Source organism: Nelumbo nucifera, chromosome 1, assembly GCF_055504915.1.
Source record: "Nelumbo nucifera cultivar China Antique chromosome 1, China Antique-T2T, whole genome shotgun sequence".
Taxonomy (NCBI): domain Eukaryota; kingdom Viridiplantae; phylum Streptophyta; class Magnoliopsida; order Proteales; family Nelumbonaceae; genus Nelumbo; species Nelumbo nucifera.
Window position 1 is genome coordinate 141,031,089 of NC_142649.1, and position 16,972 is coordinate 141,048,060.

The 16,972-nt window shown below is 37.1% G+C and overlaps 2 pseudogenes; both read right to left on the reverse strand.

Moving 5' to 3' along the window:
- Nucleotides 1–2,901: 2,901 nt before the first annotated feature.
- Nucleotides 2,902–3,882, reverse strand: LOC104590174 (antimicrobial ginkbilobin-2-like protein pseudogene; annotated as a pseudogene).
- A 6,961-nt stretch (nt 3,883–10,843) lies between these two features.
- LOC104590181 (cysteine-rich receptor-like protein kinase 8) lies at nt 10,844–16,447 on the reverse strand (annotated as a pseudogene).
- Nucleotides 16,448–16,972: the final 525 nt, after the last annotated feature.

The window sequence follows — 16,972 nt, forward strand, 5'->3', positions numbered from 1 at the left end:
GAGTGTTTTTTATTTATCTGGAAAATAGATTTTAGGGCAGGCATAGGTTTTAAGATTTTACAACCATTACGAGTACGAGTAGGGTATGGTAATAAGATAAACCCGACCCACATATTGTTGGAAAGCATATGAATTTATGTATTAGGTGTTGATTTAATAATGTTTTGAATTTTATGTGAAGAATAATTGATAGTTTATGTATTTTTTACATATTTTAATTGGTCAAAACTCTTTCCATACCATATCTTTCCCACATCATAGATTTTCACTTAATCAAATAGTTAAAAATTTTAATTTTTGTTCATGCTATTTTATTTGTTTATTATTTATATATAACAGGAAATTAGATATGGGTTTTGGACTCAACCCTCTCCACCCTCAAATGCAATAAGGGTAGGACCGGAGAGAGTTTTGCATTTTCATGCATGGGATGGGTTTGGATTCTGAAAATCCAAGCAGCTATGGATTTTGAAAGGATACGGGTTGGAAGGTTAAGGGAGACAGGTAGGGTCTAAAATTTACAAAACCCACCCCATTGTCTGTTAGACAGTTTTGTATGCCCTTAGCTTCAATCAGAATGATGTACTTTATGAGTTTATTGTAAATGAATAAAGATACATATTTGATTCATGTTCCCTTGGTATGTTTCTGTGTAATACCCTTAAACTGAACACTTAATGAAACTCGTGTTAGTTTAGAATGTTCACAGCCAGTGGGTCGGTCTGGGGAGACCTATCCTGACAAGGCTGACACTGTGGTGCCACCAAGTTGGTTGGGGTGGCCTGTCTCAGCTGCCAGGGTGAGACCCTAGGCACATACAGTGTAGGATTAATTGAATATTTGAACTGGACCAGATTTCTAGTATTGCTCTGGACCTTGGAGATTGATGGGCAAAACTAGAAAGTTACACCCGACCCTTAGACTCGATTATGATACTGCACTAGGTGTCAGATTGGGCTATCTTTGATGTACCAATCAGTGAGATCCTTAACGGGGGTCAAAACCTGGGTATGTTGGGACAGTCCGAGAATTCATCTGAGTGGGTGATCATAGTGACAGGATCAGCCCCTTTGTTGGACAAAGGTAATGATAAGGGATGCACTCTCACTGATGGAAACCAAGACTGCCAGCAGCCGATTTCAACCGTTGAGATTTATTTTGCAAAATATATTTTATATAAGATATAAAAGTATATGGTTTCTAAAATGTTTGCAAGAAGGTTTTAATTCCCGTGATCCATATGAATGGAGAGTGCAACACTGTTCCTTGCAGCTGAGGGAGAGGTCATTTCTTGTCGGGCAGTGTATGATCATTATGGGCTGAGAGGTTAAGTGTAAGACCATTGAGGATAATACCTGATGGGCTAATCTTGCATCTGCCCACAGTCCCTGGGTGTTACAAGGTGGCTTGGCCCAGGGACCTCTTAGGGTAAGTGTTGGGCCCGTAGAGCTCATTTGATGGGTTTCAAGGGTGCACTGTCTTAAACAGTGTATTCGGCCAGGCCTTGTAACAAAGGCTGGGCCGAACCCATGTGGCTGATGTGTAGATCAATGCTTGGGTCCCACGCCATACAAGGAAGCCCAACTGGGCAGCAGTTAAGAGGGTTAAGTGAGCACATAAGCTTAATGGGCCTAAAGCCCATTTCGAACTGGGCTGTTTATTTAGTTAATAAAGGGGCGAAATCTGAAGAGGACCAGCTAATAGGATTAGGCTTAGACCCTATCCACTTAGAGAGTCCAAGATCTAAATAAGATTTAGATCTGGAAACCTCATAATCAGATTAGGAGATGGCTGATCTGATCTCCAGATAAGATAAGGATTATCCTTTATCACTTAAAGGGACTTATAACCCAAATATGATTTGGATTAGCAACTCCTAATCAGATTAGGAGCTGATCCCTTTAAGATTATAAAAGAAGAAGGGGGCGGCAGCCTTTAGAGACGCAACACACACAGATCATCAGGTTTTCTTTAGTGCTGAAATCAAGAAGAGAGAATTCTGCTCCCTGCAAATACTCTCTTGCCGCCTCCCTATTCTTACCGCCCTATTTGCCAGTTCGATCTCCACTTGTGGGAGAAGTCAAGATTGGATCTTCACATCAGTCCTTTGAGAAATGATTGAAAGGAAGCTGTGCTCACATACCATGTTGCTGATCCTTGCGAAGGACAGAGTTCTTGGAGAAGAACACTGTTGATTCTGCTCCACCTGCACTGCGCCATCTTCAGTGGGAGCAGTCTTTGGATCCTTCCTTGGGCGTGAACACCTTCGTTGGGAGATATTACTTTTCCGTATCAGGTATAATCCTTCCCACTCTTTTTTCGTTCAGATCTGGTTTAGTTTATGGTTCAGAATTGATCCTTGAAAATATGATTTTCTAAATGGGGAATACGATTCCCAGTTGAAGAGAGAGAAAAATTTTTGAAATTCGCCCTATTCCGCAATCTTTTGGGCGTCCATAGGATGGATCTCTCATCCCTTCATTGTCATCTTTAGGCCATTCCTTCTGTTTAGTGCAATATCCATCACTAAATTATGAATACTTTCTTATTACTTTGACCCATCCCCTTTCTGTGTCCATCGAATATATCATGTTAGCTGTTGTAAAAGCATGAGGTTAATTTTGAAAACTAGACCAGACTAGACAGTCAAACCGATTGACCTGGGAACTAGTTAGGCAATCGGTTCTATTTCACCCTAAAACTGATCCTAGGCCCAAACCCGCTGATTTAGTCAATGACCTATTGGTTTGGGCGGTTAAATTGTCGACCCAGAGAACAGTTTTAACCTTTTTATTTTGATTATTTATTTATTTTTTTTTCTAAGTCAGAACAGGTCATCCATTCGAACTGAGTGGTCGAATCATTCGACCCAGAAACTGATCCAAAAAACGGTTCGTATCTGATCCAGTTTTTAAAACCTTGTGTAAAAGTGAAAAATTTTAACCGAACCATCAAGGTAAAGGTCCTTCCTTTACATTTCATAATCCATAAATAGTTTAAATATGTAGAGATATATTCCCTTAAACTCTCCATTGTCCATACAAAGATTTCAACATGTTCTATGTATTGACAAAGGGGTACAGTTCGTATCTGAAATTACAACTTCCACCAACAACCCTTCCTCCTCGCTTACCGTCACAACAGCTAGGAAGTTCACTTATTGCATCATCCAGGCACCTCTTGCAACCAGCGCTAGGGAGGTCCCTAGTGCACTGAACCAGCCCATATAGTGTCACCGCTTCATCCAGCTGTTGCTCTCCGGTAGCAAATAGCATCGCACCTCGATAAGCTTGCTCAGCTAGGCGGCTTAGGAGTTCCTCTGTTTTCTGATTAAAAGAAGCTGGATCACTTACATTCTGTGTGTTCCACATGTAGAACCTGTATTTGTAGTCAATTTTGCCCGAGAAATCCAGATTTGAGTACTTCAAAAGACAGTTATCATACCATATAATGGCTTCTTTGTCATTGGGACAACGTTGGCGGATTTCACTGTTGGCTCCAATGACACAGCTCTTACAATCTTCGGTAGAGACGTCACCTCGACAAAGAGCTAGCCCGTTTACACGGTCTGGGGCCTCCCCAACTGAATCAAATCCAAAGCCTGTGGGAGGAACTTTAGAGGAGAGATAATCCGTCAACTGGTTCAAGTTCTTCTCATAAGTTCCGTTGGAAGTGTAGTTGGCTGAGCCAGAACAAAAATGAAAGAGAGGGTCAGCACTGGCGACGCAGTGGAGAAGAAGAGCCAATGTTAGAGAAGCCAATCGAAGGGAATGCATTGTGGGGTTTTCTTTCTTTCTTTCTTTATGTATCTAAAAGTAAAACTGCAAGATTTGTATATATGTTCATGCATCAACCACTCTCTTTAAATAGAAATGGGCTGGTTGGCTTCTTTGTCTTCGAATTCCCACATAAACAAGTTGGATGAGCAACCAACTAATAACAAAAGATTTTATTTTGTTTGTTTCAGATGGTCAAAGAAATCAACTCCCAGCATCCCGATCTTATGTGAAAAGTCAAAAAATCGGTGGATGTATATTTAATGACGATATATATGTCGAGTTATAGTATTGTGATGGTCTTCGACCTTTGGTGGTCAGTGGTATAGGGAGGAGTGTGGCTGTCAAATCAATTCCGATTAGATGTTCAAATATGAGCAGATGATATTTAGGTAAGGTGCACAAGTTTCAGCAAATGGGGCTGCAAATTGCAGTTGGAAAATAGTGTGATGCGAACAGACATGATAGCTCAAATTTTCATTAAATAAGCCTTTATTCTGGTCAAGATGGGGGTAGATTTTTTCCTTTATCAATAATCAGTTTTTTCAGCAACTACGAACTTAGTGTACGCTTGGTTTGCGGTTGAAATTGAATCGGAATTAAAAATCAGAATCAAAATCTATGGGTATCAAAATGGTCTATTCCCATAATCTGTTTGGTTCAGACATAAATGGGAATGGAAATTGGAATCAGTAGGAATGAGATTTCATTTTTAAGGGAAGAACAAGAATGGGAATCAAATTCCTATTCTATTCAATCAAGTAGTTAAAATTGGAATAATCCATTTTAATTCCAATTCTAGACCCCTATTCCTATTTACCAAATGGACCATAATATATATCTTATTTAATTTATCTAAAGTGTAAAGTGAAATTGGAACTCTTAATTAAAAACACTTAAAAAGAAGATTTTTTTTTTATTTTAAAAAAAGTTGATGACGAACGTAATGAATCAAAACACCAGATTTTTTTTTTTTTTAAATTGATGACGAATATAATATAACGAATATAAAGAAGATTTATTTTGAGTGGCAGCAAGGTAAGGCGCACAATTAGCACTTAGAATTAGGCAAGTACCCACAATAACACCAGCTTTTAGGAGTGCTTTGCGCACTTCACAAATTAATGAATGGCTGCACGAGTCCAACAATGGTGATATTTCATGCATGGGCCAGTAATGGTGTTGTGCTCAGCACGATTTTTTCTTGACTTTTCGTCACAGTATTCTAGATTTTTTTTTTTTCAAGTGGTAAATCACTGTTCTTATATACCTCTCTATAGAAGTCACCTGTGTAAGAGCCAATTATTGAATCTGTATGTGCGTCGAGGAAGCAATCTATACAAAGGCACAAACAAAAAAAATCAATCTATACAAAGGAGAAAGGAGCAAAAGCCCTATATAATCTTCCTTTGTGAAGTTGAAGAGATCCGGAGGAATATCATGAGGAGAGCCAAAAACATGTCTATTTCTATTCATGAATCCAAGATTAACTAAAGTTACGCATTTATTCCCTTCCCAAAGCCTGTAAGGCTGTGTTTGGAAACAATATAAATAAGTGTAAATGCAAATATATAGAAAGTAGAATGGTTCATATAAATTGCAAAGTTGGATTAGGTTTGTATTGACAAATTTATCTTTTGACGAAATAGACTTTTAGCTATAATGGATGTAAACATGAATTTCAATAAAGCACAAACTTTTTCTTTTTTCTTTTTATCAAAAGACCACTTAAATGCAAATTTATTTATTTTTATTGATGTACTTTTACATCTTATTATCAATGTAAATATGCATTGGTTTGTCATTTGTCAATGTATAAATGTAATATTGCCAAACACAAGCAAAAGTGATCCAGAGTGCAAGTTTACCCTGAACCAGGATTTACACTCCATTTGCATTGTTTCCAATGCAACCTAAGCAAATTTGATCCCCATAGAACTATATAAAATTTTAATTTGTCTTAAGGTTGTGTTTGGTTGCAGTGAGAACTTATTTGCACTAATACAAATGCATGGGAGTGCAAATGTAAAAAATGAAAATTTTACTTTATTCTACTTTATATCTAAATTTACTTCATTTATACTGCAATCTAACAAAATAAGTTAAAAATTAAAACAAAAATAATTCAGAATTTACACTCAAATCATTTACCCTGTCATGATTTTGTATTAATACAAATTTATTTGCATTGCAACCAAACACAGCGTAAGAGGTAAATAATGCTTTAGGGCGCCAGCAGTATATCGATCTATCAACCTTGATTATCACAATCCACTTCCATATCTTTTAAATCGTTTTCATAACAAAGTTTAAGCTAGCCCTTCATGGATAACCATATATACGTTCAGAAGGGAGGCGCAAACCATGTTCTATTGTTGTTTCTTTTGTAGGTCGACATCTGTTGCTTTCTTTATCATTAATTAATCTATGGTTTCTACTTTTCCAATGCGCCAGCAGTTGTCATATACTTCAAAATTGTCCACTAATGACAGTTGTCATATACTTCAAAACAGTTGTCATATACTTCACAAAAAAAAATCAAATCCAAATCAGCAACTGCACTCAAATTTAATTTGATACTATTTTATTAGGTTTAAAATAAAAATTAATTATTATTTATATATATATATATATATACGGATAGGTGAAATAATAGGGCGGGAATGTCCAGTTGGGTTGACATGCAGGAGTCCATTGGCAGCCCTGTTGCGAGCCACAATGACGTCGAGTTGTTGACAACTCGACATTGTGCACATGGGCCTTCTGTGTTTTGTTAGCAAAATATTAAATAAAAAATAGTGCACGTGGGCTGTGCCGGGGCCTCACTAACAGTAAGGATTGGGCTTGGGCTACACTCGTTATCTCACGGGCTGGACCAGGGCTAATCATTTTAGGGAAAATATTGTTCTTTTCCTTTGGGCTGTATTTGGGTGTCGGTTCGGTTTTGTATGTGTGCGTTTTAATTTTATAATAGTAGAAGTAAAATTATATTCGGATTTAGTTGTGTGCGTTTTAATGGAGTGTAGTTTTATGTCGATAATCGACATAAAACCTCATCAATTTTAAAGTTTTATATTGATAATTGATGTAAAAACTATATTCATTTTATCGATATATAACTTTATACTCTTCCACCTATCATTATTTTCCAAAAAGCAACGGTCTTTTTCCGATTCAGTGATACACTAATGACGTTTTACACTAATTCCAAAACCAGTCTTAGGCTCAGTTTTTAAAGACTACAAATACAAATATGTATAATGCAAATACATACAAAATAATACAAAACACAAGGTTTTGCACTCTATATATTTGTATTTATACTCCCTCCAAACTGGGCCTTAGGCCCAAAATTATTAATTAAGACCTCTTATGTATCTTATATCAAGTTATTAAGAATTATGTAATTATAAAGTACAATCTCCCGGTTCATACTGTTTAAACCAAGATCTATTTCCTTTTTTAAGTTATCCTTCTTGGATACCTGATGTAAAGAAATTTATTTTGTTATCAGTATTATAATTTGATCTGTTTAGTTATCAAAAGAAAGAAAAAAATAGAAAGTCAATAAAGCTCAGTTTGGAAGGGAGTATAAATACACATGTATAGAGTGCAAAACCTTGAATTTTGTATTATTTTATATATTTGTACTGTATATATTTGTATTTATACTCTATTCAAACTGAGTCTAAGGTGTCGTTTGATTGCATTTTTCAGATGTTTGAATCTGAAAATGTTATTTTTCAGACCTTACCCCTTGTTTGGTTTTACCTCTTAAAATTAGTCTGAATCTTATTTTCCGATCTGAAAATAATAGATCTTGGACCGGCTCTTAATGCGTGTAAACACGTTTCAATGCCAGTGCATAGTCCAAAATATCCTTACAATATTTTGAAAATGACAAATTACCCATGAAAACTCCAAACCTAAAAAAACCTAAACATTCGACCCCTCTTTCTGTCTCGCTCTCTCTCTCCCTTTCCCTCTCTCTCTGTTAGAGTACACCAAAAACAAACGACAGTAGTAATGGTTGAATTATCCATCAACAGGTGAACACATACACACACGAACTGAAACTGGTATAAGAAATGAATTCTTATGTACGGCATTTTAGAGAAAAAAGCATTAGTTACAGTAAAGACAAAACAAATGCACCAGGCAAGATGCAAAATAGCAGAAGAAATTCAGAAATGGATCTCTGATAATCAAATCGTACATGTCCAGGAATGAGGAGAGAGGCCTTTTCTCTCTCATGTATTTGAGCTTCCAATAAGGATATCTTCTCCATAAGCTCTGCATTCTTCTTCCGCTCCCTCTTTAACTCGGCCAAAATCTTTGCCATATTGACACCCTCTCTTTTCACTTCTAGTTCTTCATAGCTCAGTGGAACCGAAGGAACAGAAAATTCTAAAGAGCACCCTCGACTTCTAGCACATAATGCAGAAGCATTAACTAAGCTCACACAGGATTGAAGCTCCCCCGTTTGAGAATGCACATGCTCTGCTTCAGAATCTAGAACTCTAGAGAGAAACCCACATCGAACGAGTGGTCTTAATGCAGAAAAATGGAGCAACAATGCCCATTAACCAAAACCTCGATGAACAGGTTGAAAGTTTAGAGATTTAGGGAGGAGGTGCAAAGGTTCAACAAGAAGAAGGGAAAACCATAAACCCATAAAGCAAAACCTCCAAACGGGTTCCCGAATTCAAAGCTTAAGAAGAGACCAATAGCAGAAGATTAGTTCTCTTTGGGGCCGAAGTAGAGAAATTGGACGTTCATGATAGCATTGATAAGTTATAATTGAATAGAATGACCAAATGAAGGGAAAGAGAAGCAACCGTGCGCAGAACCTAGTAAAAAAAGGCTGAGCCAATGCATCCAAGCACTGCAAGGAAAGAGAGAACGAGCAGGCGCAAGATATACAGTGCCGAGTATGAGTGCTGGTCAAGTTGCAGAGAAATAACAGAGAAGTAAACAAGCAAAAAGAAAAAGGGAAAAAATGTCTTAGAGGAGAATGAGAGAGGGACTTTTCTGCAATGAATGGATGCTCTCTTGTTTCGGAGATAGAAAGAGAGGAGGAAGAGAACCAGAGAGGTGTGAATGACGACGAGGAAGAAATGGAATCTTTTCAGTTTGGTTTTTGTTTCAGTTTTGTAAAAGAGAGCGGCGGGGACTGAGGCATGCGACACCACGTGCTTCTCAATGCTCTCTCTCTCTCCGCCCTGTCTTCCCGCCACCGCCGCTGCAAGTTGCAGCGGCAGCTCTCTCTCTCCCACTGTCTTCTCTCTCTTCGCCCTGTATTCCCACCACCGCCGCTGGAGCTTGTAGCGGCAGCTCTCTCTCTCCCCTGTCTTCTCTCTCTCTCCCTCCCTCCCTCTCTCCCCTGTCTTCCCACCACCGCCACTGCCACTGCAAGTTGCAGCGGCGGCTCTCTCTCTCTCCCTGCCTTCTCTCTTGCTCTCTCCCCCTGTCTTCTCTCTCTTTCTCTCTCTCTCCCTCGCCTGTCTTCCCACCACCACCACTGCCGCTGCAACATGCAGCGGCGGTGGTTAGGTGAATAATAATAATATTTTTATTAATTATTAATTATAAATTATTTTTATTAATTATTAATTATTTTAATATTTTTATTAAATTTACTTGTATTATTTATTATTTATTAATTATTTTTATTAACTAGTAATTTTTAAAAATTATTTTAATTTTTATTTGTGTAAATTATTAATTATTTTAATATTTTATAATCATTAATATTTTTTTAAATTTAATCATTTCATTTATTAATTAGTAATTATTAATTTTTTTATTTTTTATATGTATTATTTCAATATTATTTTGAGGTTGAAAATTATTTTTTATGAGATAATGCAAATTGAATTTAATATTTTCAAATAGTATATTTTAGGGGTAAAATAGTAAAATCAGTAAATTTCATATGATAATGGGTTGATCCAAGACAAACAAACTTATGGATTCAGATTCTCTAAAAAGTAGAAAAACATGTATGCCTCTTTTCAGATCTTAATATCTTTTTAACTTTTTAGATCTGTATTTTCGGATTTATCAAACGCCACCTAAGAGAGATTCAGTGCCTGTTTGGAAAGAGTTTCATGCAAGTGCTTTTGATGCTGAACTATAGGCCCAGAATCTACTTTTTGGTGAAGCTATTTTTAGTAGCTTCTCCAAAGTGGCTCCCTCAATGCAGCAGAATAAACGCTGAAGCCCTGCCAATTGCCAAACAGGCTCTGATTATTCCTATTTTTCTGCAAGCAGAGAAGTAGGATATATCTGCTTTATATAGTACATTTGCCTTATAAATTAGGGTTCAGTTTGGGAAAGACAATAACTAGGTTTAGAAATACCATATGCAAGGTTTGGCGTTGTACACATTAGTTTGTATATGCAAACTGATAAAAAATATTCGTTCTTTGCACTATGAGCCTGTAAGTAAGGGTGTCAGTGGACCGGTTTTGGACTGGATCCTGTCCAATTTAAAATAAATTTGGACGGATCAACAAGGCATATTGGATTAGACCAATCTAGTTCAAAATATTTATTAGATTGGATTTGGACCTCATCTGTTCATAATAAATTTATATTGGATTGGGTTAAATTAAGCCAATATGTGGTCCATTGATATAAGATAATAATATAGGTATCAATGAATCAGGTTTGGGTTGAAATCAATCTAAATTAAAATGAAATTGAACAGATTGGACGATCTATACATTAAATTGGACTGATCCAAAATTGTCCAAAATATTCATTGGATTGGTTTGGACCTGGTCCATTTGTAATGCACTCGCATTGGGCTAGATCGGATTGGATCAAATCCAGTCCAATTGGCACCCCTACCTGTATGGGTCTGAATTTCAATAAAATTATCAAAAACTCATTGGTAAGTATTGCTGATTTTAGTTGGAAAAAATTGTATATATAATTGATAAATTGTATATATCAGGCTAAATATCCCCAAAGCTGAAACATAAAGGGATTATATTAGTACTCAATAAATTACTAACATTAATATCGTGTTGAGAAATAATTAATTAACACATTCATCCATTTTATCGAGGTACTAGTTCAGTTACTGTGACACCATTTCTTGATTCTTGTGGTGATTTGTTCGATGATTTTTGAGACTTGGTTGCAGTAGAATGCAGCGGAATCTGATTTCTGGCGAGTGACTGAATCTGAGTGGTGAGGAAGAATTCAGGCTTTGAAGGTACGGCCAATGTTAGAGTGTGATTATTAAGCATGAGAACGACCGATGACATGTTGGGTATTGCAGTTGGATCATTCTGAACACATAGTAATCCAACGTGAATGCATCTCAGCACTTGACTTCTCTCATGGCGTCCTACAGTTTTATCCAGCAACTTCAAAGCAGCTGCTCCATTCTTCCAGTGTTGCCATACCTGCGTGCCCTAATTAAACATAATTATATATTGAAGTGAAAGCACATCAACTTCTTCTTAAACCAGATATTACTAGTGTTTCAGATTAGGAATTTGCTCCGAATCTAGCTATTATTCTCACATAGCTTAGAAGATTGGTAGTTCGTTCAGATGCACTGAATGTAGAGTTCTTTCGGCCTGTCACTATCTCTAAAACTAAAACCTCAAAACTGAACACATCTGACTTCTCTGAGAAGTGCCCATGGTAAGCATACTCCGGCGCCATATACCCACTGCATAATCACACCAACCAAATTCGATTCCTTCTTGAGTAGTTTATGCTGGCAAAAGTTAGCAGCAATGAATGACATTCTGATCAATAGTGTAACGAGGATGGAATGGAATAACGTTAGACTTACTAAGTTCCAGCAATTCGCTTCGTTCTACCTCGAGTTTGATCTCCAATGAAAAGCCTTGCCAGACCAAGGTCTGAAATTTTGGGGTTCATATCTTCATCTAGCAAAATATTGCTAGCTTTCAGATCTCGATGAATAATCCTAATCTGAGAATCTCGGTGAAGATAAAGTAGACCCCCAGCAATTCCAGAAATTATGTTGTATCGTTTTTCCCAGTCTAGCCCCAACCTCTTAACACGATCTGTGTTGTTCAATTCAAATAGAATTTCATATCAAATATCGAGACTCGAATTGGGCAAGTACTCATAGACGAGGAGTTTCTCTAGCTCTTCTAAGCAGCAGCCCAATAACCTTACAAGGTTCTTATGCTGAAGTTTGGCAAGAAATTGGACCTCCGTTCTGAGCTCTTCCAAGCCTTGTTCGGAGCCTCTTGAAAGCCTTTTCACGGCGATTTCATACCCATCATCCAGTTTTCCCTGTAGACACAAGTAGGCGTTGTAAATGAAAGAAGAAAAGGAATCCTTGTTAATTCAACAGTTACTTTTTATCTGTAGGTATATTTGAAACGTTGATTACTTTGTAAACCGGTCCAAACCCTCCTTTTCCAAGTTTATTGGCATCAGAGAAGTTTTCCGTGGCAATTTTTATTGTATTCAAATCAATTAGGAATGAATCTTCCCTCCCTGTGTCGTCTTCTGCATCATCTGAAACAAAAGAGAGAGAGAGAGAGAATTTTAGATAGGTTCACAGATAAGGAGATGATACTCAAGGGGTTTTTATATATCAGTCAGCATTTTCGGAAACATGATACCTTTTAAACAAAGTAAACCAGAAAATAAAATAAAAGAATTAAAAGAAAAAACTAACTTAGAAGTTAGAACCAGACTGATCAGACCATAAAGTAATTCAATCTATAATTGCACTACCTAATGGAGATGGATTACTTATCCCAAATTCAGTTTCGAAGATCTATTAATATGGATCGATGCATTGTTGGGCTAGAGAATATTGTAGCAGGGATCAATAGGCGGTTGGTTTTTAGGGCTGGACGTTTGTCTTTTTGCGTGTTGTTTTGTTTCCGTGGGCTTTTTTTGGCTGGGCATTTGTGGTTCGGCTTTTGGCTCGGGCTGCTGAGCCTAATGTAAAAGCCGGTTCGATATACAAATACATTATGGATTATGGTATAGTAGTTATGTATACAGGCATTTGGTAACTAAGAATATATTTATATACTGAAATTGAAAATTACTCGATCATCACAAATTTCAAGACGTCTCCATTTAAAATTAGAGAAAAATACAATCGAAAAAAAGAAAAAAATAGATACAAATTTTGCACTATTCAAATTTTAGAGTTTGTGGTTGTACCTAGGACAATCAAAATCACTTGGTAAGAATACAAAATTATTAATACAAAAGTAAACCAATTTTATATTTTCATAAAGTTGTATATTGTAAGGTGCCAATTGGTTGGTTATAGTCGAGATTTGGGATTGAATCCTACCTGCACTAGGGTTGTGGGGTTATAGAAAGGGGTGTCAATCAGACCAAATTTGGTCCAATATCCAATCCTGTCCAAGTCTATTACAAATGGACCAGGTTCAATCCAATCCGATGAATACTTTAGACCATTTTGAATCAGTCCAGTTTAATGTTTGGAGGGTCCAATCTTATTCAATTTGGTTTTAATTTAGATTTGTTCCAATCCAAACCTGATCAATTGACACCTGTATTTTTATCTCCTATCAATGAATGAGATATTGGTTCAATCTGACCCAATCCAATATAAACCGAATACAGATAGACCAAATCCAACCCAATCCAATAAATATTTTGGACCATTATGTCAGGACTGGTCCAATTTAATGTCTTATTGATCCGTCCAAATTGATTTTAATTTGAGCGGGATCTATCCCATAATTACCCATTAACACCCTTAGTTATGGATATGAGTTTGGGGATGGGCTACCCCCCACCCCAACTGAATATATTTATGTTTGCCACTTTTCCCAATGGAGCCTATTAAGTTACTTTATTCTCTAATATCTTTCTATACTAATAAAGTACAAGGTTGAGGGAAAGTTTACCATCTCTTTTTTTCCTCTTGCTCATGATCCTCCTCCATAATAAGTAAATGAAAACGGTAGTCCGATAACCGTAGGAGCAGCTATGGCGACGACGATTATGGAAGTGTTTGGATATTCTACGTCAACGTGAAGCCAATTCATTTGTTACAGAACTGCTTACACATTATGTAATGACATGTTCAACAAATGTTAGGAAATCCTAAATTAAAAACATAAACTTTTTGAGAATACTTTTTCATCAATCAAAAAACAAAAAAATTCTAGAATACAAATAAATTGTAATTACGCAGTTTTATTTTTACATAGTTTGATCATATAATTTGTGAGTTCTGAGGTGATTCTTTTGTTTCTTAAGATCTTATTTTTCTTAATAAATGTATCTTTTGTCTTTGTTGGACATTATTTCGGGGGCCCTGCCTTTTATTAGTACGGAAAAACTCAGAAAAAACATTAATTAATTTACAATATTTTTCTACAAACGAAAACCATATAGTAGCAAAAGTGGTTTGTTTGGGGGAGGGCTATTCTCTGTTGTTCACAAGGAAGAGTATGTTTTACAGTTTGAGTACGTTGCTGATGTGTAGAATTATGATTTAGTAAAACCAATGAATTGATTAGATCGATCAATGTATTCCAATTTCTAACTATCAAGCTTAAAACTCAATTGGTTTCAAAAGAAGAAAAGAAAAAAAAAAACTTAACAAATTGACATCATGAATATGTATATGAATTAATATAGAACCAAATTTTGATTCACAAACATACAATTAATATAGAAGAAGAAGAAGAGTACCATGATCACTTGATGAACCAGATGGAGGATATTCATTTGCAGGAAGAAGATAAAGAAGATAGAAATAAAACTTCAAGTACTGACGGAGGGGGCCATGGCAGTGGAGAGAAGCTTCGTTTGGGGGCGGAGGAGGCGGATATGGGAATTGAAAGAAGTTATATATCTCATATCTTAAATGACAACTCAAACTTGATGCAGCGTGATACACTCGACCAGGCTAACTATACAAGCACCCGGATGATCGAGTCAGCTTTGGACTTGAAGCCTGCAAAAAGAACTAGGCATAGAGCCTTAGAAGAGAGAGAAGTGAATAAAGAAATTCTGTGTATTCTATTAACTCAGAACAGAATTATTTATAATACATCTGGTAGACTTGTAGAATAAGTAGGAAAGTTAAAATTGTAAAAGAACTAAAACATCTGGTCTTCTAACCACCGTCGAAATCCTCAATCCTCCTTAGGCTGCCTTTGATATCCACCGTCCGATAGCCACCATCTTCCAGTGCTATTCAATGCATGGAGTTGTCATTGTTATCATGTGCATGATTTTCGCTAGATAATGCATGAGCCTCCCTAGCGGTGAGCTGTCACTGGTTGGTGAGCCGACCCAGTCGCTGGGTGGTGAGTTGGCCCTCCATCATTCTCCCCCACTTGGAAAGAACTCGACCTCGAGTCATGACTAAGATATGCAAGTATTGTTTCCGATAGGTAACGATGAACTTCAACAATATTAAAAGTTTTGGAGATATCCATGTGATCTGGCAAGTCCACTATGTAAGCATTGTCGTTGATCTTCTTAATGATCTTGTATGGATCGTATTTCTAAGGTTGTAGCTTGTTATGTTTCCCAATGGTTATGCGTTCCTTCCTTAAGAACACCATGACTTCATCATCTACGTCAAACACCTGGTACATGCGGGTGTTACAACTCGCTGAACGGGAATTAATCATCCCCCTCAGACAACTGTAGCAGTAGGTTACCAACAAGTCTCGGGTGCATTGTGACATACCGTATAACTTTTTAGAGTAGGAAAAATTGGTTATCGCCATGGCGGATTTGGATGGGCTAGATGCAGCTTCTGCAGACAGATTGATTGTCCATCAAGGAGTCTAGTTTCTGAGTAAAAGCAACTGGGTCCGGTTTGGTCTGCTTCTGTGCCGAACAAAAACTGATTTTCACCCGATCATCGCTTTGGGAAAAGAAGTTCCGGCCGGAGTATCGCAAAAGACAGTGCCCAAACTGGATGACTGCTCCTTTTCGGTTAGGACAGCGTCGGACAATCTCCACGCTCGACGTATTCACACATTCCCGACAGTTAGACTCTGTGGTATTATCATTGCACTGGAGGAGGCCATATACCCCATGGGGTTCCTCGCCGGAGATCGTCGTGTTGAAACGTGTAGGAGGAGCTCTAGTGTACAATGAAGTGAAAAGGTGGTCGAGATTGGCTTCAAATTGGCTTCCAGATGTGTAACTCTCGGTGCCGTAACAGTGATAAAATTCCCGATTAACTGCTTAAGAGCAAATGGAAAGAAAAGAAGAGAAGCAAATAATATCAAGTAATAAGTGGCATTTGCTGCCAGAAGATGCATCATGCGATAGGGTTCTTTTGGTACCAATATATCATATATCTCCAACAACAACGAGCTGGAGGTTTCAACTTGAAGAAATTAATAACAACTATAGTTTAGTTAATATTCAAAGAGAAAAAAAAATGTTGAATGGGTTTTATATTAAGATTAGCTACTTATTTGATTTTTTTGGTAGAAAGAGAAATTCATTCAGAAATAGCCAAAGACAAGAAATAAAGGTGGGAAGTCTGGACATGAACATAGACTTTGGGTCTTTTCCCTTGAATAATGTTGATCTCCTTCCATACGTTTGGGCGGTGAAAGTCTGAAAAGGATAGTCTTCCCTTCCCCAATGAAACTTTGGTTGTCGACAGATAACAGCAATTTCCGTCGCCTGTTTACATCCATGAAACCTGTCCAAGCCACATTCAAAGTTAAGAAGAAGTATCTATGGACCCGTCGTTCCTCTTTCCGCGAAAAGAAATTGTCTTTCTGCGAAATTGTATTGGTCGGTCAACGTAAAAGGTGGACCCAACGGCTCCAAACTCCAAAGGATGCGAATTCAGATTCCAAAGTTGATACCCACAGAGTCACAGACTATGTAACCATCTGCTTGCATTGAAATACCCACAGAGTCAGTAAAAAATAATATTTTTATATAATAATTAAGATCGGATAATTTTTTTGGAAAAATATTAAATAAAGGCAGTGGGCACACTGTTGCTCGTTTTCCTGCCTCTGTATTCAGCGAATAGAACTTTTAAAAACGATGAGAGAAATCCAATAAAAAGCAACTGGTAAGGAAATTCCTCGAGCTCGACCAACCGATTTTACCCAGAAAATTCGCTTTAATTGATTGTCGTTGGTCTCATACCAGTTTTCAATCTTGAGCCCGGAGTCCTGACTCCTGAACTACGTCAACATGGGTATTGA